The 22,452-nt window shown below is 44.1% G+C and overlaps 1 protein-coding gene across 5 annotated transcripts in view; it reads left to right on the top strand.

The window, feature by feature from the left end:
- Positions 1–11,018: 11,018 nt before the first annotated feature.
- The window catches only part of B4galt4 (beta-1,4-galactosyltransferase 4), a 28,868-nt gene continuing 17,434 nt past the window's right edge, over positions 11,019–22,452 (top strand). Inside the window, exons 1-3 of one of the 5 annotated variants that reach the window (XM_042668339.1) lie at positions 11,037–11,068; positions 21,735–21,769; positions 22,293–22,397. The gene's annotated coding sequence lies outside the window, so the exon portion shown is untranslated. Of the gene's footprint in view, positions 11,069–11,313; positions 11,332–21,677; positions 21,770–22,292; positions 22,398–22,452 lie in introns of those variants that run through there. The other 4 variants (XM_042668348.1, XM_042668331.1, XM_042668351.1 and 1 more) reach the window with 4 other exon arrangements.

The raw sequence follows: 22,452 nt of genomic DNA, 5'->3' as shown, positions 1-22,452 counted from the left end.
CAAAGTTGGGAAGACACCATCTATTTCCTCAGAGAACTCTTAGCTCTAGTGGCAAGCCACCCAGATACAGTGAACAGCATAGTAGATGTGGTAGAGTTGGAGTGGCTGGTTTTTGGCAGAGTTAGAGGATCTCAGAGGAAGTGATCCTTGTGGAGACCTGAGTGACTCGTTGTTCCTGTAGAGAAGGAGATGGGGAGAGGTTTCAGAACAATGAGGGTAATATTTCTAGACACCAAGAAATGTGTGAGGCCATGACTTGCTCAGAAAATGAAGCATGAGTCAGTGGAGTTGGGTATAAAAGTGACTAGTGGCATGGTCAGCTTGTGCTGACAGAAGGTCTACCGAAGCGGGAATTGTGTGTGCTGTAGAATTGAGTCCATAGTGTGTGCTCTGGTGGGGAGACATGGAGAATTTAGAGTAAGAAAGTGTCAGCTAAACCTAGCATTGGAGAAGAAGGCTCCTTCTTCTCACCTTGGTAAGAAGTAGAAATGCATTGTGGTTCAGTGCTTCCAAGAGTGGAACTATTTGGAGTTAAATCCTTGCCTTGTCTCTTACTTTAGTTCCACAATTAGTTTTAAAGGCTAGATATGAAATTAAATGGTCTACTTAGAGTTATTTAATTTGTCTGCCTGCATTAATATGGCTATATTTTTTAATGGTGGTACTAAAGTTTACCTTCTATTTTTAGAAATTATTTGCAAGGCCATCATCACAAAGTTAGTGTTCATACTTCTTAAACAGTGTCTTAGCCTTTCAGGAATTTGGCCTAGACTTCCAGAAGGGGATCACAGTAATTGTTAGCATGTGAGATGTGGGCTTGCCATCTAGTGGGTATCTTTGAATATGAAGGCAACAGAAGTACACAAATAACACACACACATGCACACACACATACACATGCACACACATAATTTCCATCAATGGCTCTTTATCTTCTTCTTTTTTTTTTTTTTTGGTCAGTTGTGGGGCTTGAACTCTTGGCCTAAGCACTATCCCTCAGCTCTTCAGCTCAAAGTGAGTGCTCTACCACTTGAGCCACAGTGCCACTTCCGGTTTTCTAGTGGTTAATTAGAGAGAAAAGTTTCATGGACTTTCCTCCCCGGCCTGACTCTGAACTGAGATCCTCAGATTTTCAGCCTCCTGAGTAGCTAGGATTACAAGTGTGAGCCACCAATGCCCGGCTTCTTTATCTTATGTCTTATTTCTCTTTCTCTTTCTCTCTCTCTCTCTCATACACACACACACACACACACACACACACACACACACACACAGTATGTCAATTCTGAAGCTTGAACTCAGAGTCCTGAGATCTCACTAGGCTATCTTGTACAAGGCTGTGCCAATCTATAAATTGAGCCACACTTCCACTTCTGGCACCTTGCTGGTTAATTGGAGATAAAAGTCTGTCAGATTTGTCTGCCTAGCTGGCTAGAAACTGTGGTCCTCAGATCTTAGCCTCCTGAGTGGCTAGGATTACAGGCAGAAGCCGCCAGTTCCTGGCAATGGATTTTTATCTTCCATCCCTAACATTTAAAATTCATACTATTTCAAGCACATCAAATTGGTAAAAGTACTGTTTTCTTTCCATGTGTTAGGAATCTAAGAATTTTTATGCTGTGTGTTTGCACATACACGTTGGAGAATATCAACATCACATGGAGGTTGTTTGTTGTTTTTTCTTTTTCCTTTACTCCTCCACGTCTAACTTTCTTGCTTCACTGAGGATTACTGACCCAGAACAGAAGACAGAGAAATACATCACAGTGTAGAGACAGGTTGCTTGTCCCACAGCAGACACTCAGTAAACATTTGCTTCCTGCCTCCTGTTCTCCCATAAAAGCTGTGTTTCGGGTGCTAGTAGCTCATACCTGTAACTTTAGCTACTCAGTAGGCTGGATTCTGAGGATCATGATTCAAAGCTAGGCTGGGCAGACAAATCCAAAAGACTCATCTCCAATTAACCAGCAAAAACCCAGAAGTTAGAGCTATGGATCGAGTAGTAGAGCATGAACCTTGAGTAAAATATCCAAGTGAGAGTGCGAGGCCCTGAGTTCAAGCCCCAGTATGGGCACAAAAGAAAATAAAAAGCTGTGTTACAATGACTATTTTAGGTGTACTTGGTGCCTGAGGTACTCCATTTGCCTTGTGAATACAAAGATGAACAGAACCCAGTTCCTATCTTTCTGGTGCCTAGAATATGAAACTTAGAACTTTGCAACTAGATTCTAGCAGGTTATATCTAAAATACTTGAGGTAGATAGTCTCAAAATTCATTTTTAAAATTTTTCTCTAGCCGGGCGCTGGTGGCTCATGCCTGTAATCCTAGCTACTCAGGAGGCTGAGATCTGAGAATCGCGGTTCAAAGCCAGCCCAGGCAGGAGAGACCGTGAGACTCCTACCTCCAATAAACCACCAGAAAACCGGAAGTGGCGCTGAAGCTCAAGTGGTAGAGCGCTCAACCTCGCCTTGAGCTGAAGAGCTGAGGGACAGCGCCCAGGCCCAGAGTTCAAGCCCCACGACCGACAAAAAAAAAAAAATTCTCTAGATTCATTACTAGAGTAAGGAAGATTCTGTAGAAAGTAATGAACTGGATATGGTGGAAGCTTGATTTATGTGTGATAGGGCAGAGATGGGAAAGAGAATATGTCCAGAAAGGGAAGGCAGTGGGGAGCAGAGGCACAGAAATAATATGGGGTACACTTGGCACAAGTTTGAGGGAAAGGAACACCTCTGGTGTGAGATACTGAGAAGGAACATTTTGAGAGGTTTTGTTATGTGTGATGAATGGAATCCCCCTTTGATGTTTCCATGACATGGCAATGAAGATGTAAATTGCCTTTCTGTTATTTTTGGATGTGGGTTAGTATTTCTTGAGAAAATAATACCAAGCCAAGACAAGGCTGTGAAGTGGCCAAAGATTTATCTGGAAAACATCAGTGTTCAGACCAGAACGCTTTTAAAAATAGGCACGTTTATACTTTCCTCATGTGTCTTAAACCTAAAATTAAACAAAAGTAAAATGATAAAATTGAACAAGTAGTATTCATTTTAAAATCCTTGTATGCATTTGGTTTAAAATATTTTTTTAAAGTATAGAATGTCATGAAATAGAAAAAGAAAAAAAATCCTATGTCAAACCATTTAATTCTTTTGGTGGTTATCTGTGACTAGGCTGATGTGCCTTAACTTACCCACTTTGTTTTGTGTTTACTAACTCCATCTGTATCATTTCTCTATTTCCTTCCTACCCCACTATCCTTTTGGTTAGCCTTATAAAACTTTAGTGCTATCTTAAACTTTGAATTCTTATCCTAGTAATATATTAATAGTGTTTTGGTCAGTTTTCTCTTTCCATACAGAATACCTGAGACTCTAAAGAAAGGAGATTGTTGGTATTGGCGCATGGTTTGTGCTTCAGGAGGCTTGGAAGTTCAAGGTCAGGTATCTAGATATTGTGTCAACATCTAGGGCAAAGCCCAGTGATTCCTGACTGTAATCCCAGCTACACAGTAGGCAACAGATCAGATTTCAGTTGAAGGTCAGTTTGAGCAAAAAGTTACAGAGACTCATCTCTACGCAGAACATGGGTGTGTTGTACAGACAGATTATCTCCACTGTACAGGAAGTGTAGGAGGATACTGTCTGAGGCCAGCCCTAGGCAGCAGGGGGAAAAAAGCAAAAAAGGGCTGGAGGCATGCGGCTTAAGTAGTGGACTGCTTATGAAACCCTGAGTTCAAGCCCTAGAATGGCAAAACAAACGAAATAACAGAAAAGGTATGAAACACAAGAGGCAGGCTCCTTTTATAACAAGCCATCGATTTGGGCTTTATAACAAGCCATTAATGCCCTCAAGAATTAATGCAGTCTTGTGAGGACAACCCATGAGAAAGACAGGAATCTATTCCAGAGAGCTCTACTTCCTGAACTTACACTCCTGCCATTAGGCCCCTCTTAGCACTTCTGCCCTAGGGCCATACCTCAACATGATATGACATGATTCCTTCCAAAGCAATCTGAGAAAAATATACCCCATGCTCTTCCTCACGCCTCTCTGCCTCCCTCTATTCCAGCCTCCCAATTGCCTTTTCGCTACTGTTATTTTTATAATATTAAGATTCTTTTTTTTTGGGGGGGGGGGGTCCAGTTCTGGGACCTGAACTCTGGGCCTGGGCGCTGTCCCTCAGCTCTTCAGCTCAAGGCTAGCACTCTACCACTTGAGCCACAGTGCCACTTCCGGCTTTTTTTTTTTCCTGCTTATGTGGTGCTGAGGAATTGAACCCAGGGCCTCAAGCATGCAAGGCGAGCGCTCTACCACTGAGCCACCTTCCCAGCCCAATAATATTAAGATTCTTAACACTTGTATTTTGTTCTGTAAGGGTGATTAATTTTATGCATTTTATTTGTCCATTGATCCTAGTAACAGAAATAAATTAGCTTATATATAAATTATGTTTATGCACTATTATTCTGAACAGAACACCGAGCCAATATCGCCAGGCCTTGGCTCTACGGAGGAGAGCAACACATCCCTCAAAGTCAAGTAGATTATTCTTCTTTCTACTGCTTACCTTGCTCCAGTCACATCACATTGTGTTTTGCTCTACATTTTATGCTGATTTTTTTCTTTAAAAATTATTTGATTTCACTTAGGATTGCCATTCCTTTGGTGGTGTCATCTGCTTTTCTCACTTAGACCATGAAGAACATCTAAGCCCGATTATACAAGGAATTTTCTTTTCTTTTTTTTTTTTTTTTTTGTCTGCCGTGGGGCTTGAACTCTGGGCCTGGGCGCTGTCCTTCAGCTCTTCAGCTCAAGGCGAGCACTCTACCACTTGAGCTACAGCGCCACTTCCGGTTTTCTGGTGGTTTATTGGAGATAGGAGTCCCACAGTCTTTCCTGCCTGGGCTGGCTTTGAACCGTGATCCTCAGATCTCAGCCTCCTGAGTAGCTAGGATTACAGGCGTGAGCCACCAGCGCCCAGCTTATACAAGGAATTTTCATTGCCATAATTCCATAGATTCAAACGATATATGCTAAACAAGTTCACCCCCTCTATTATACTTCCTTGTTTCCCATTCCCTCCCTGATTTTTTAAAGCAGTATTTGGTGGGTTTCATTATATTATTTGCATATATATATTAACACATACATATAATTTGAAAAACTTTGTTCTTCTTTATCTCCAGTACTTATTCTTTTCCTCTCCTCCCTGTCACTGGTCCCCTTATCATCATCATTATTATTTCCATCATCATCATTTTAGGTCCAGGTTGTACGTACAAGGGGGGAAATGTGATAGATGGCTGTCTAGGTGGCTTATCTTACTCAACATGACGATCCCCAATTCCATTTCCTGTCTGTAAACACAGAGTGCCAGTCTCCCTCATTTCTTTCCCAGCTTGCTCATTGTTGGCATATGGAAAAGCAGCTGACTTTGTATGTTAATTTTATATTGTGCTACATTGCCAAACGTGCTGATCAGATGTAGGAATTCTAAGTGGAATCGTTAGAATCTTTTCCATATAACATCCTATCATCTGCAAACAGGAATGGTTTAACCTCTTCCTTCCTATTTGAATTCATTTTTTTCTTTCTTCTGCCATGTTGTTCTGGTAGGAATTCTAGTACTAAAAGGGGGAGAGTGGACACCCTGCTCTTGTTTTTGCTGAGAGGAAGTGCTTTCAGTTTTCCCCCATCCAGTATGATGTTGGCTATAAGTTTGTCATAAGCAACCTTTAATATGTTGGGGTCTATTTCTTCTATTTCTAGTTTGTTCAGGGCTTTTGTCTTGAAAGGATGTTGAATTTTGTCAAAAGAGTTTTCAGTGTTGGGATTTATGCATCTGAGGCCAAATCAATGGAGAGAAGTTTTAATCTTCTGTAGACTGTCTGTGTGTGTGTAGGTATACATGTGTGTGTACGTGTGTGTGTGTGTGTGTGTGTGTATGTGTGTGTGTGTGTGTGCGCACCAGTGTAGGGGCTTGAGTTCAGGGGCTAGGTGCTATCCCTGAGCCTTTTTTCTCTCTTAATGCTGGCATTCTACTACTTGAGTTACAGCTCCGCTTTCAGCTTCTTTGGTGATTAGCTGGAGATAAGAGTCTCATAGACTTTCTGCCCAGGCTAGCTTCAAACCTCGACCCTCAGATCTCATTCTCCTGAGTCACTAGGACTACAGGAGTGAGCCACTGGTGCCCAGCTTCCTGTAGTCTTTTACTTGAGGTAGTCTCCATATTCAGGCAAGACAATATAGCTGGACAGGTTGAGGGGCTGGGTTTTTTTTTTAACCACTGATCTAGGAATTTATGGCTAAGAAGCTAACCATTTGCCTGTGTGCTCAGAGCATGAGGCCTGATGCTCAGCTGTGCTCAGAGCCAGGTAAACTAACCAGAGGGCCAGCCTTCCACAAGAGGTAGAGGCTGTAAGCCTCATTTACAGCCTGTGGGCCAGGCTGTGGCCAGGCCTACATTTGCTCCACATCTCTCCTTTCCTCCTTTGTGTCCCCAGAGGCAGTAAGTGTCCAAGCTTTGAGGTGACCCCTGGATGCAACAGAAAATAGGGGGTAGCAAACGGAGCACTAGGTGCTATACTGGGTGGAGGAGGAGTGAGGGAACTACTCTATGCCTTTGATCTCAGGGCTTATAGATCTCACCTAGCAATTCATCTCCCATTGTGCACAAGGAGGCTGTGGAAGTTTTATGATCCAATGGAATCTGGACTCTGGGCCCTCCATCCTGATTGTCAGCACCCTCAGTATAGCCAGGCTGCTACTGTTCCCTAGCTAGGTCTCAATACTTGTAGGCCCTGACTGAAATATTAACCAGTGCAGGCTTAGTACCAGGATTGGTCCACCTGATCTTCTACCGCCTCAGCACCCTTCTGCCAAAGTTCCTCACTAGTCCAGCTTCATCTGTGGGACCAGATCTTTTCCTGGTCCTTCAAAGGCTCTCAGGGCTATCTTCTACCCTGACTCTGTAGCAAGGTGTCCCAAAGACTCCCCAAGCCATCATGTTCCTTGGTGTTTGGCCCCCAGATTACCTCAGTCTCAAACAACAGATCCTGTCTCAAGATGGCTTCATGTTGTCTCGCTCTAAGATAAGAGGGAGACAAAGTAACTTTCTTCACGAAGGCTAGCCTTCCCCCATCAGAATCAGAGCTGTCACTGTCCCTCCTCGCGTGGGGGTTTCAATCTTGAGGGATGTGTGGGGTGCATCCTGCAGCTAGAATTGCCCATCTGTCACCAGGGCTAACTGGCTAACCTTGGGGTGATGGCTTCCTTTCTTCTCCCGGGAAGCCATGAATGGGCTTGGAACTGTTTGCTGCTTTTTGCTGTTGCCTAGACTTCTCCATGTTTTTCTGCTCTTCTGCTACCTCTTTCATGGTTCTCCACTCTCTTTCCCCTCTTTCTCTATAGTCTTTTCTGTGTTTCTTGACTCCTATTAGGAGCCAAAATGGTGGATACTGCCATTCCACCATCATGCTCCACTTCCTTCTCTTCTAACTCTCTTTCTCTCTCTCTCTCTCTCTCTCTCTCTCTCTCTCTCTCTCTCTCTCTCTCTCTCTCTCTCTCTCTCCCCTCCTCCCCACCGTGGTGCATGCACACATGTGCATTAGTCCTGAGGGTTAAACTTAGGGCCTGAGCTTTTGTTCCCCCATAAGCCTAGTACACTACCACTTGAGTCACAGCTTCACTTCTGGATTAGAGTGGTTAATTGGAGAAGTCATGGACTTTCCTGCCTGGGCTGGCTTTGAACTGAGAGCCTCAGATCTCAGTCCGCCTGAGTAGCTAGGATTACAGGTGTGAACCACCAGCACTCAGCTAGTTAATGTTTAAACTTTAGTGTCTTCTCTCTGGTATTCCATCCTGTGAACTGTAGCTGCCTCAGTGTCTTGAACTCTTCCAGTGTGTCTCCTCAGTCAGAGTCTGCCAGGCTTAGGTCCAGTTTTCCCTCCCTCTGCCATAGTTTGGAAAGTTCTTTGAGGTAATCAACTGGGACAATTGTAATACTTAGTGGTTTACTGTTTCTCAGTGACACTGCCTTTTGTTGTCCAAGATCAAATACCTTGAATATAGATTATATATGTTTGCATATTTTTTAGATACTTCAGGTAGGATTAAGCAGTATTCATCATAGCTAGAAGAGGAAATCAACTCATTTTTTTCATTTTTGAGATTTAATTTTTTTATCTCATTTTTTTTTAAATTATGACTTTAGAACAGTGAACAATTGTACAGCATTGGATGATACCACATTCACCAATTAACTTTTTTTTTTTCTGCCAGTCCTGGGGCTTGAACTCAGGGCCTGGGCACTCACCCTGAGCTTCTTTTGCTCAAGGTTAGCACTCTACCACTTGAGCTACAGTGCTACTTCTGGCTTTTTCTGTTTATGTGGTACTGAGGAATAGAACCCAGGGCTTCACACATGCTAGGCAAGTACTCTACCACTAAGCCACATTCCTAGCCCAACTTTTTTTTTTAACCTGTCCTGGGGCTTGAACTCTATGCATAGGTGCTGTCCCTGAGCTTTTGAAGGTGCATAAGGCTAGTACTCTACACTTAAGGCACAGCTCCACTTCCAACTTTTTGTGGTTAATTGGAGATAAGAGGTTCAGGGACTTCTCTGCTCAGGCTGGCTTCGAACCACAATCCTCAGATCTCAGCCTCCTAAGTAGCTAGGATTGCAGGCAGGAGTCACCGGTGCCCGATTCCATTATTAACATTTTGCTATATTTGTGCTGTCTCATTAGTAGAACCATTGGGTAAACACTTCATCAGTGAATAACTTTTAAGAACAAAGTTGTTTTTCCTTTACAACCATAACAGAAGGTCAAATTCAGGAAAGTTAATATTGACAGAACGTTACTATTTAATATATGGAATGCTTTGATGTTAACTCTTGCTGTGTCAAATCTCCAAACTTGGATCTTAAGATAAAGACGTCTTATTTCTCTATATCCTGATTCTGTGGGCCAGGAAATGGAACGTGGCCCAGCTGAAAGGACTCTTTTCTGCTGGATGATTGTTTGCTTCTGCTAGAGCGACTCTTAGTGGCTGAGGGCTGGAATAGTTGGGAGATGCCAGGGCAGTTTACTTTTTCCACATGGCCTGTCCATGTGACTGACTATCTTGAGTTTTCTTAGCAGGGCAATCTCAAGAGCAGTCAGACTTCCGTGGGGTGATTCAGAATCCGAGCCTCAAGCAGGAAGGATTTTAGAGATCACTGATAACACAAATTAGGATCCCAGGGAAGTAGAGCTAGGGCTCAAGTTGGTAGAGCATTAGCCTTGAGCTAAAAATTTCAAGGATAGTAGGTGAGGCCCTGAGTTCCAGCTCTAGGACTGGCACAAGAAAAAAATTGCAAATCCAGCTGAAGTGACACCCTGACAATACCCATCACCTTTATCATACCTTTCCCCTAAATGCACAACTGGTATTTAATTATGAGAAACAGACAAGTCTAAATTGAACTTTCTTTTTCTGTGTGTGAGTTGTTTTTATGAACATTGGTATGTATGACTCTGATCTCCATGATTTGGGGTATACATTGAGGAGGGGAATTGCTGGATCATATGGGAACTGCATGTTTAACTCTTTAGGAACAGCCAGATTGTTTTCCAAAGTAGCTTCAATGCATCACGAGCATCAGTGTCCTAATCCCCATCAACCATTGTCATTAGTTTTCTTTTTCTTTTAAGGATAGCCATCCTAACCTGGTTGAAGTGGTATTTCATTTTGGTTTTGACTAGCCTTTTTTTTTTTTTTGTCCAGTAGTACTGTGAACTTAGGGCCTTGCATTTGCAACTTGGCCAGACATTCATCTTTTTTTTTTTTTGCTTCAGTTATTTTTTTTCAGATGGGATTTCATATTTTTGCCTAGGCTAACCTTAGACTGTGATCCTTCACCAATACTTCCCACATAGCTGGGATTTATAGTGTTGTATTACTGTATCTGGCTGAGAAAACTTCCTTCCTTCCTTCCTTTCTTCCTTCCTTCCTCCCTTCCTTCCTATCTCTCTTTCTTTTGTGTCAGTCTTGGGCTTAAACTCAGAGTCAAAGATAAGAAGCACACGATCACCTCAGTAGATGCAGAAAAAGCCTTTGACAAAACACAGCATTCATCCATGTCAAAAGCTTTGGAGAAGCTAGGAATAGAAGGAACATTCTTTAAAATAATAAAGACTGGTCCTGAGGCTTGAACTCAGGGCCTGTGGGCGCTTTCCCTGAGCTCCTTTTTGCTCAAGGCTGGCACTCTACCGCTTTAGCCACAGTGCCACTTCCAGCTTTCTCTGTGATTTAATCGGAGATAAGAGTCCCACAGAACGAATTCAGCAGTGGATATTCACTAGCCAGAAACTATGTTGAACACGAACCATACAACTTTGGAGGGGAAGGGGGGTAGAGAGGGAGGGAGAAAAATGAGGGGAGAGATGACACTGCCCCCCCCCCAAATGCACTCATTACCTGACTTATGTAACGGTAACCCCTCTGTACATCACCTTTACAATAATTTATGCTTTTTACAGAGTCCCATAAACTTTCCTGCCCGGTGTGGTTGTGAACTGCAATCCTTAGATCTCAGCTTCCCGAGTAGTTAATTAGAAGGTGCTGTGTTGTGCAGTGGAGAGGGCTGGGCCCTGTCAGCTTGGTGTGGGGCGAGTTGATGAACTTTCAGGTCTGGAAGTGGGAAGGTTCCAGCCTCCTTCCCGGGACTCTGGGAGCATCTGCGGAGACTGAATTTGGGAGGCGCCCAGGATCCAGCCGCTGCTGACTCCGGGGCGGACAATCACCCCCAGGCGGAGCTGTGCAGCCGTCCTTTTCCTTCCCTGGCTCTTCCAGCGTCGGGGAGCGGCCGACCTGGCCGGAGTGGGACACCTGCTGGCGGGGGCTGGGCACCTGCTGGCGGGGGCTGGGGCGGACCCGCTCCGGCCGGCGGGGCGGTGGGGCGGGGGGCGGAGGGAGGGGGCCGGGAGCCCGCCTGGCTCCGCCTCCGGGGGGCGGTCCCCGGGGCCCAGCCGCTCCACCTCCCCTTCTCCCGGGCGGTGCTAAGCGGCGTCCTCGTCCGGGGTGAGTACGCGGGCCTCGGCCCCCGTTGGCATCCGTGACTCGCCATTCCCGGCATCCGGGCGGCGGATCCGGTCGGTCTCCGGGCTGGGGCTGGCGCTGGGCGGGCGCGGGGCCTGCGCGTCCCGGCCTCGGCGGGACCGTCCCGGCTCAGCCCGGGCGCAGGGCCGGGCAGGGGCCCTGCGGAGGCCGATGGTGGCGGGGCGCCCCGCTCAGGTGCGGGCTGAGCCCGCGGCGGCGGGGGAGGGCCGGCGAGAGGCTGCCAGGTGAGGGGAAGGTCTGGGCGCCCCCCACCCCGGCCCCCCGGACCGTGACCCCGCGGCAGGATGATGGGGGCGCCCGCCAGTCCCCCCCCACGAAGCGTGTCACCTGGGAAGCGGACCCTCGGAGCCCTGCCTGGAGCCCTGAGTGCTGACCTTCCTGGGAAAGGGCCGGTCAGCCCGGCTCGGGAGGACGCGGATGCACCTGCGCCCCTCCAAGTTCTGTTGGTGGGCGTCCCGTGTTCTTTCGGCCTGCCATTAGATAAGGGCTGTTAACTCTCGGTGCGGGCGTGGGGAGAATTGGAAGGGCCAGGGACATCGGGACAGAGAAAAGGCCCTCGAGCTACGGAGCGTGGGCCGGGGGTGGTGGAGAGCCCCCCAGGAAGGTGGTCATTTGACAGTTGATGGGATTTCCCCCCCCTCCCTCAAGAAATAATTAGCTCGCCTGCGAATCCTTGCGCACTCCAGAGGCTGAGATTTGAGGATCGAGGTTCGAGGCCAGCTGGGACAGGAAAGCTTGTGAGACTCCCATCTCCAATTAAACACTAGTTAGAAGTTAGAAGTAGAGCTGTGGCTCAGCTGATAGAGTGCTGGCTTTGAGCAAAGACTCAGGGACAGTGACTGGCGCGTGCACACAAAAATAACTAGCTAATCTTTTTTTTTTTTTTAATTTAATGAACTGGGATTTGAATTCGGGGCCTTATGCTTGCTAGGCAGGTACTTTGCTACTTGAACTCAGGACCTGGGTGCTGTTCCTTAGCTTTTTTGTTCAAGGTTGGTACTCTACCACTTGAGACACAGCTCCGTTTCTGGTTATTTGGTGGTCCATTGGAGATAAGACTCTCACAAATTTTCCTGTCCCCCACTTAGTCTCCTGAGTAACCAGGATTGCAGGTGTGAACTACTGGCATCGGGCTTATTTAGCTAATGTTTTAAAAAGAGGAAAAGAATATATTCAGTGATGGGAGGGAGGAAATGAGAGAGACAGACGGAACAGCTGATACTAAGCAAAAGGAAAGAAATGTACATATCACTGGATTTGTAAAAAATCCAGTTTTATTGTTAAAGGACATGGAGTTCATAAGCAATGTAGATTTATATAATGATGACTATCATTGTGAAGATTAAAAGGTGTTTGTGACTTAAGAAAAAGAAAATAAATAAAAGGTTATATTGAGAATACCAGAAGGTCCAGAAGCAAAGGACTGAATCCTGATGAACAGAATTCGAGTTGAGAAACTGGTATTCAAACGAGGGCATAAAGGATGCCGGGCGCCGGTGGCTCATGCCTGTAATCCTAGCTACTCAGGAGGCTGAGATGTGAGGATCACAGTTCAAAGCCAACCTGGGCAGGAAAGTCTGTGAGACTCCTATCTCCAATAAACCACTAGAAAACTGGAAGTGTTGCTGTGGCTCAAGCAGTAGAGCACACCCCTTGAGCTGAAGAGCGCAGGGGCAGCACCCAAGCCCAGACCAAAAAAAAAAAAAGGCATTGAGGACAGGTCCTGACAGCTGGCCAGGGAGAGATGGAATATCTCTTTGGGTGAGCTAATACTTGATTAGACTTAGGTTTTTATATTATTTTGTTTTTAATCTTCTAAGGCAGGTTTGACCTTTCTGGATACAATAAATTCCAGGAAGTTGCAGAACTCTATGTATGTTTGACAGGACTACAGCTTTGATAAGATTAGAAACATCTGATAAAGAGAATTACTGAAGGTTTTAACTGTTTGACTTAAGCCACCTGAGGGTGGGTGGAGAGGAAGTATTGAAACTCGCTCCATTTTTACGTTATATGACACTGGCTGTGGTAGATATTTAGTAGCTAAGTTGAGTTAATAGAAACGCGTGTTTGATCCAGAGATTCGTTGCATTCCTTTCAAGGTCTTTCATTCAAAATGGGAACACACGATGTGAGTCACTCCCAGTCTTCTAGTCTTTTTATAAGCCACCAACCAAAAGTGGTTTCTGCAACCTTGCTGCAGGTCTCAGAGTTACCCATGTTCCTGTTTAAAATATAGATTTCTGGGCCCTACCTCTGGCCTATGAATATAAAAATATTCTGGGCATGGAGCCTAGGCATAGGTATTCCTAGCAGAGACCACAGTGTCCCCTGGCATTGAAATTTACCAACAGCCTCTGAGGTTTTTCTTTCAGATTTGGGCTTAAGGGCCTGTGCAGAGGAGAATTCCTTGCAGGTGATTAGAATGAGTTGTGCCAAACCTATATAAGTAAATGTTAAGCCCTATTGCATCTACTTTACATTTAATATATTTGAAAGGAAATCTCTGTAGTTATTTTTTTTTACCAGTAGATAACATTATTTTTGGTCATAAAAACCTTGAAAGATTGGTTACAGAAGAAGCAAAACTTTTCTCTAATCTCATCATTCAGAGATCACTACCAGTGATACTATCATATTCTATATAAAACACACACATACTTCATAACTGGAATTCTAGTTTGTAAACTTTTTTTTTTGGGGGGGGGTCCGGTAGTGAGCCTGAACTCTGGGCCTGGGTGCTGTCCCTCAGCTCTTCAGCTCAAGGCTAGCGCTCTACCACCTGAGCCACAGCACCACTTCCGGCTTTTTTCTTTTTGCTTATGTGGTGCTGAGGAATCGAACCCAGGGCCTCAAGCATATAAGGCAAGCTCTCTACCACTGAGCCACCTTCCCAGCCCCTCTAGTTTGTAAACTTTTTGATAATACTAAGATTTGAACTCAGGGCCTTGAATGTGCTAAGCAGGTACTCTACCAGCTGAGCCACATCCCCTCCCCCAGCCCTTTTTGCTTCAATTATTTTTCAAATAGGGCCTCACATTTATACCTCTGTTTGCGTGATCGTGATTCTCCTATTTATGCTTGCTGTGTAGGTGGGATGACAGGTGTGTACAAGGTGCCTAGCTTTTTATTGGTTGAGATGTGGTTTCCAGAACTTTCTGCCTGGGTTGGCCTTAAACAGCCACTCTTCCCCATATCTGTCTCCTTGTGTAGCTAGGATTATAGGTTTACATTACGGTGCTGGTTTGTATACTTTGTTTTTTATTTTATTTTTCTTTTTGGTGCCAGTCCTGAGGCTTGACCTCAGGGCTCACGTGCTATCTCTGAGCTTTGTTGCTCCAGATTAGTGCTCTACCACTTGGCCACAGCTCTGCTTCCATCTTTTTTTTTGTGGTTAATTGGACATAACAGTCTCACAAACTTTCCTGTCATGGCTGGCTTTCAATGGCAATCTTTAGATCTCAGCTTCCTGCGTAGCTACAATCTAGGTATGAGCCACCAGAGCTTGGTAGTATGCATTTTTATATTCTCTTCCCCCTCTACTTAGGTTTTCTAAACACCATTTTAATGAGAACATATGTTCTGTCACATGGAGGTGGTAGATATGGATGTAACTCAGATCTCTATTGTTCATATTTAGTATCTGAGTATCATGATCTTTCTATGTCCTATGTGATGGAATCAAAAGCTATCCAAATGCATTAAAAAAAATCTCATGTTCACACATCTTTCAACTGCTTTTCCTGATGACAAGATAAATGAACATGTCTGAAGCTTCTGTTATTTTCTAGATCTCTCCTTCAATTTTTTTTTTTTGTTTTTTTGGTTGGTCATGGGGCTTGAACTCTGGGCCTGGGCGCTGTCCCTCAGCTCTTCAGCTCAAGGCGAGCGCTCTACCACTTGAGCCACAGCGCCACTTCCGGTTTTCTAGTGGTTTATTGGAGATAAGAGTCTCACAGACTTTCCTGCATGGGCTGGCTTTGAACTGTGATCCTCAGATCTCAGCCTCCTGAGTAGCTAGGATTACAGGCGTGAGCCACCAGCGCCAGGCCCTTCTTCTGTTTTTAACTTTCAAACTAGAATATGTATAAAGCTCACATTTGTTAAAGTGTCATTTTTCTGGCTCTCAGATCCAGCTGTCTGGACTTTTGGTTCTGGAGTAGGACCCAGAACTTGAATATACTTCCTACTGTATTTGATAAAAGCAGTATGGAGAAATGCCTCACATAAGTGGGGAGATAGATGCAGAGAATTTAGGGATAGCTATTCATACATCTGATAGCAAGAAACTTGAACCCAGCGCTTTGTGACTTCAGACCTTGTTTTTTTTCTCTGATCTCAGAGTTTCTCAAACTTTAGATCACTGGTTGTAGAAAATGTCCTCTTACTGACCCCACTGTGGCCTCTGAGGGCTGAGAAGGACACATAGGTGTTAGATGAACTTCTACTAAAACTTCCCACTATACAGGGGTTTGAGGTTCTCTTTCTGCTGGTCCTGGAGTTTGAACTCAGGGCCCTATGCTTGCTAGGCAGCTGCTCTATCACTTAAGCTACTCTGTCAGCCCCTGCCCCACCACTAGAAAATTGTCTATTATTCTGTATAATATGTACTTGACAACACAATTCCAGTGTCAAATGAGTGTTTCTTTTCTTTTTTTTTGTGGGGGGGGGTGCAGGGTATCAATCCTGGGCTTGAACTAAGGGCCCAGGTACTGTTCCTGAGCTTCTTTTGCTCAAGGCTGGCACTTGAGCTACAGCTCTATTTCTGGCATGCTTTTGGTAGTTTAGTGGAGATAAGAGGCACATCGATCTCAGCTTCCTGAGTAGCTAGGATTACAGGTATGAGTCACTCACACTTAGCTCAAATGAGTGTTCCTTGATTTTTCCATGACAGCTCTTGCCGTAGAATAGGTATGGCAGGACCACCCGACAAGGCTTCCCGTAGGGTTACTGTAACTCTTGCCGAGAGACAGGGATACCACTCTAGGATGTTGTGTAGTGTAGCTTGTCTGTAGTTTAGATCATTTTACAAAACTGAGTGGCATTGGAGATTGAACTTGGGGATTTATGCTTGCTAGTGATTTACCACTTGAGTCATTCTGCCCTTGTTGGATTGATAATTTTCCAGGTAGTATCTTGCTTTTATGATCAGGTTAACCTGGACTGTGGTTCTCCTATTTGTACTTCCCCTTGTTGCTAGGGATGTGTGTTACTGCACCCAGCCACTGAGTGAGATGGAGTTCCAAGAACAGATATGCACTGGCTGGCTTTGGGTTTTGCCTCCTACATAGCTAGGATTTCAAACTTGAGCAACTGTGGCCTGGCTTCTAGTTTGGATCTTAAATCTCCCCCCGCCCCCCAGAGGGGCTCACATGTTAAGTACTAATGCCCAGGTTGGCCCTACTTGGTGATGAACCTTTGAGAAGTAGATACTAATTAAAGGCCTTCACTCACTAGGGGCATGTCCTTGAAGATTAGAGGGGGTCCCTGCTCCTTCCTTCATCTTCCTTCCTCTTTCCTGTCTTGGTAAAGCTGCTCACAGCTTTACTGATCACATCCTCTTCACTGTGATGTAATTCACCACAGCCCCAAACCCACAGGCCACATGGCCAGGAGGACATGAAGTGAAACCTCTAATATGGTGAGCCAAACTTGACCTTTCTTCCTTTTTTTTTTTTTTTTTGTTGGTCATAGGGCTTTAACTCTGGGCCTGGGTGCTGTCCCTCAGCTCTTCAGCTCAAGGCCGGTGAGCCACAGTGCCACTTCTGGTTTTCTGGTGGTTCATTGGAGATAAGAGTCTTATGGGTTTTCCTGCCTAGGCTAGCTTTGAACTGTAACCCTCAGATCTCAGCCTCCCGAGTAGCTAGAATTATAGGCATGAGCTACCGGCTCCCAGCCTTTCTTCTCTTTAAATTGGTTATCTTAGGTCTTTGGTATAGGGATGGAGAGCTGACTACACTAGTGCATGCAGTGGTCCTCTGGGCTTGTGGAGGAAAGGGCAGACTGTCAGGGTGGAGGAGCATCTCTTAAATACTCAGTTTCCCAGGAGCAGGAGGTGATGTACATCACCAAGAGAAAGTGTCACTTCCTAGAGATGAGCAACATTGCTCTTAAAATCTATTGGTATTAGCTGTGTGCCAGAGGCTCACATCTGTATTCTTAGCTACTCAGATGGCTGAAATTTAAGGATCAAGATTTAATGCCAGACAACACAGGAAGTCTGTGAGACTCTTATCTCCAATTAACTACCAAAAAGTTGGAAGTGGAGTTATGGTTCAAGTGATAGAGTGCCAGCCTTGAATGGAATAGAGCTCAGGGAATGCGCTTTGAAGTAATATCATACTACCAAAAGGAGGTAGTAGTAGGATGGGCCTTTTCCCTTTAAACAATTTTCCTAAAATGGGATTTTAAATCTATTTAATCTATTGTAAGTTGATTATTGTTGTCATTACTGTTGTTGTTATTGTCATTATTAGATATAGGATATTGTTATATAGCCTAGGCTGGGTGGAGCTGGGACTTATTTTGTAAAATGAGCTGTCCTCCAACTTGTGATCCTTCTGCTTCAACCTCTCGAGGGCCAGGATTACAGGCATGTGCCACCATGCCTGGCTATATCCATTTAATATTTATCTTCTATATTAATCTTTATTACCCCTCCTTCCCCTCCTTTCATCTATTGTTTCTTTTAGCAGTAGGCTATGTCCTATGTATTCAACTAGTGCATTCTGGGGCTTGAACTCAGGGCTTGGGCACTATCCTTGAGCTTTTTTTTTTGTCGGTCGTGTGGCCTGAACTCTGGGCCTGGGTGCTGTCCCTCAGCTCTTCAGCTCAAAGCTAGCGCTCTACCACTTGAGCCACAGTGCCACTTCCAGCTTTTACTGCTTATGTAGTGCCGAGGAATCAAACCCGGGGTCTCATACATGCAAGGCAAGCATCTACCACTGAGCCAGCTTCCCAGCCCAACTAGTGTGTTCTGGAAAGACTCAGCATTTACCAGGTTGAGGACTTGTTATGTGTCAGGTGGGTCTGAAGCTTTGGGAATATAAAAAAGAGTCAGTGTCACAGAATATAATGAGTCTCTGACTTCATTTTTTAAAACTTTTTATTTTTAGCTAGTTTTAAACTATGTAGAAGTTGTAAGAATGATAGAGTTCACCTCGCTTTACCTATTATCAGCCCTTCCACAGCCATGGTACCTTAACAATTCAAGTAATGAAACAATGGACTGTGTTTGATCAATTTTTCTACTAATGTGCAACAGTCAGTTGAGGTTTGTATTCATTTTTATTTCCTGTTAGTTTCCTCTGGTGTGCACTAGTTTAAGTTTGGCCTTGTCTTTCATGATTTTGAGTGTCCATTTGTTATTACATGAAGTGGTGTGATTCATCTTGGTGGAATTGGGTCACAGGTTTCAGCACAGGGCATTTCATCTTAGTCACTTCTGGGAGTTGCTTATCTGTTGGGTTTCGACATGGTAAAGCCCCTGCTTTTCCCTTTGCAGTTACTATCTGAGGGAGATTCTCTCCAACTAAGCAAAAAAAAAAAAAAGTTCCATTTTTCCTCAGGTTTTTAATGTATTACTTTTAGCATCCATTTGTGAATCTTTGTGTGTGTGTGTGTGTGTGTGTGTGTGTGTGTGTGTGTGTGTGTGTGTGTGTGTGCGCGCTACTTCTGGGACTTTAACTCAGAGACCAGGTACTATCCCTGAGCTTCCTTTGTTCAAGGGTAGCACTATACCACTTGAGCCACAGCTCCACTTGGCTTTTTTGGTAGTTACTTGGAGATCAGGGTCTCATGGGCTTGCTCCCCTGGGCTGGCTTTGAACTGCAATCCTTAGATCTCAGTCTCCTGAGTACTTAGGTCATTGGTGAATCTTGTCTGTTGCAATTTTTACGTGGTGTTTGCCTGATGGGGATTTTCCCCCCTATCTCCCACTTTCTTATTAATCAGAAGTTTCCTGTTTGAAAGAGCTGCTGTTTCTCTCCCACTTATTTACTTATTTGATCATTTATATCACTGTGAATTCATGGATATTTTCTTCTATATGTTAAGTGTGATATCATCATTATTCTTTTGTGCAGGTACTGGGACTTGAACTCAGGACTTTGGGCTCTTACTCAGCTTTTTATGCTGAAGGGTTAAGACAGACTTCCAGATTTTTGCTAGTTAGTTGGAGGTAAAAGTCTTGGATTTTTCTGCCTGGGCTGGTTTCGAACCACAAGCCTCAGATTTCAGCCTCCTAAGTAACTATGATTACAAGTGTGAGTTACTGGGCAAGACTGCCATTATTATTCTGTTTTTCAAATGTTTCCCATTTTGGTTTGGAACTCATTCTTTGAGTTTACCTGCCTTGTCTATATAAACAGCTAATATCATTTCTATCCCCCTCCCCAAGGAATCCCTAAGGGCAAGGGCAGTGATCGCCCATATGCTTTCTAATGAAGCTGTAGTAGGAAGAGCAGAGTGGAAATCAGTGGCCTAAGGATGGTAGGGAAATATGTACAGGTGGCCATCTCCCAGTCGTGCTGCAGGTGTAAACACAGGAGGAAGTATCAGTGCCGGAGTCTTAAGGGAACAATAGTTTGCTACCTGAGCCCACACCACTCCCTCCCCCACATCTGACAAAGATGGCTTCAGAGATGGTAGCATGCCAATTCCGAGCGGTGACCACATCTTTCTCCCTGGTGCTTGAGTGCTTAGTTAATATGTGTACTGTAATACTTACTGTCCTGCACCTTCCTCATGGTTTTATGCTGCAGAAATATGTGGCACTTAGCAACCTATTTTTATTCCTTAAGAAAATAGCATGCATTTTTGGTCTAAGAGTATTCATTGTGACATTTTCATGCATGTGTATAATGTATCTCAATCGACCTCAGCCCCTTCATCCCCCTCCCCCATCCCATTCTCTAATTGCTCCTATAAAACTTTTTTTTTTTTTTTTTGGTGGCAGTCCTGGGGCTTGAACTCAGGGCCTGCCTGAGCACTGTTTTGGTCATGGCTAGCACTATACCACTTGAGCCACAACTCCACTTCTGGCTTCATGGTGGTTGGTTAGAGATAAGAGTCTCACAGACTTTCCTGTCCTAACTGGCTTCAAGCTGAGATCCTCAGATCTCAGCCTCCTGAGTAGCTAGGATTATATGTCTGAGTCACCTGGGACAGCTGCCCTTCTGAAACTATTTAAACAGGTTTAATTGTTCTATTTTTGTACATGCAAATCAACTATTGGCCATATTCATCATCTTTCACACTCTTCCCTAGCCCTTCTTCCTTCCACTGTTCCCACCCTCCAAAAAGAGTATGACACTTTTCTTGTCACCATACTTTTTATTTGTTTGTTTGTTTGTTTGTTTAGGTGCTGGTCCTGGGGCTTGAGCTCTGGGCCTGGACACTGTCCCTGAGCTTTTTTTTTTGCTCAAGGATAGAGCTCTACCACTTAAACCATAGCTCTACTTCCTACCTTTTGTCTTTCTTGCTAGTTTTTTTTTAACCATAATTATGGAAATTTTTATGCATACTTTCAGTAGAGGCACCATGGACCCTTGGGTGCTTATGGCCTGTCTTCAGTGTCTCAACATTTTTCCAGTCTGGTTTCATTTGTCTTTCTCTGAAACATGGGGAAGGTTGCATATTTAGAAGTAAATTGCAGACAGTAGTATCTGAGAAAAGATTGAAATAAACTGATTACTAGCTTAAAAATAACACTTGCTTAGAAAAGACTGTTTGAACTTTATAAGGGAAGAGAAACAAAATATAAAACCTGATCGTTTTGAACCAACTCTAGGGCAGATGTCTATAAAAGTGTGATGAGAGTTGTCTCAACTGCTTTGATGTTACCTGAATTTGTTCTCTATAATCGCAATTTCTGTCATTCATTTCAGCCTTGATTTAATAAGAAATAGCTCTGGGGCTATGGTGAGAGTTCCCGGGTCTCGGTTACTTCAATATTAACATAAAGAAGTTCAATCGGATGGTTTTTTCAAAACACCAACCAGGAATCACCTACTCTAAATATAACTTCTTTAAAAAAATAATTCTTAGCAAGGTATCTGTAATTATAGGTTCACACCTGTAATCCTAGAGACTGAGATCATGGTTTGAAGGCAGCCAAAGAAGGAAAGTCCATGACATTCTTATTTCCAGTTTACCAGCAAAAAGTTCTAAGTGGAGATATAGCTCAAGTGGTAGAGTACCAGCCTTGAGCAAAAAAGCCATAAGACAGCACCCAAGCTCTAAATCTAGGTATGGTGTGATCTTGGCTCTATCCCGATTCTGCTTGACCCTACATCCCATTGGTGAACTGAGTCATGAACAGTCATGTCCTGAGAATGTGGTAGGTATGTTTGGGTGCAGCACTTCCTTGAATTCTTGTAATAACAGTTATGAAGTCAGGGCCCTTCGCCCATCATTTTAACGCTGGAGAGAGAAACCTGTAGGAGGGGTTGCCTGTAGCTTAGCTGATTGGCAGGGGGAGGAGAGTGGAAGTCTGTTCAGAAAGCCACACAGGCCTGTGTTCTAAGCCCTCCACACCACTGTTTTCACTCACAGGGTGCAAGGAAGTTTGTTCTTCAACTTCTCTCTCTCTCTCTCTCTCTGTCTCTCTCGGTGGCTCATGGCACAGTCAGTTTTGAGGAGGACACTGGATGATCAAAAGGGGTAAGTGGTTGTTGGGTTATTGGGTCACATGTAGGCCAAAGAAGTGGGATTATTGGTGAAATCCTGGAAGTGGAGCTGTTACCTCTAGAGCACCAGCCTTGAGTAAAAAGCCAAGTGAGAGCATAAAGGTCTGAGTTCAAGCCCCAGCCTTGGCATAACAAAACAGAACCCGACGAATTTCTTTCTAATTATGAAGAAATCATTAATCGTAGCTCCTTACTTGCACAATAAATGTGTTGTCTTTGCACAAGTATCATATACTGCTGTTCTGAAATAATAGAGTATGGTTATTCATACATACGTCTTTATTTCTTTGGTAGTTTTTATTTTTAATTTTAGAGCAATTTTAGGTTCCCAGTAAAATCAAACTGGAGGTACCAAGAGTTTTTACATACTTCCGGCCTAGTAGTCTTGTTAAATCTCTCTCCGGAGGAAGCTGGGCATGTCTTCTTTAATGTGCTTCTGCCGCTTCGAATGCTGCAATAATTTTATGATTTTTGTGAATTTTATTTTCTTTTTTCAGCTCCTTGTTCCTTTCAGAGCATTGTCTCTCCATAAATAGCTCCTTAGAACTGCAGTGTTCCCTGTATGGAAATCTAACAGTGAAATCCCCTGCTTTGTAACTAATGTAAGTTAATTAAAAAAAATAGTGTGTGTGTGTGTGTGTGTGTGTTTGGGGCGGG

Source organism: Dipodomys spectabilis, unplaced genomic scaffold, assembly GCF_019054845.1.
Source record: "Dipodomys spectabilis isolate Male_0828 unplaced genomic scaffold, ASM1905484v1 ptg000017l, whole genome shotgun sequence".
NCBI classification, from domain to species: Eukaryota; Metazoa; Chordata; class Mammalia; order Rodentia; family Heteromyidae; genus Dipodomys; species Dipodomys spectabilis.
Note: the sequence above shows the minus strand (reverse complement) of the source record. Positions and strands in the feature narration are given on the sequence as shown.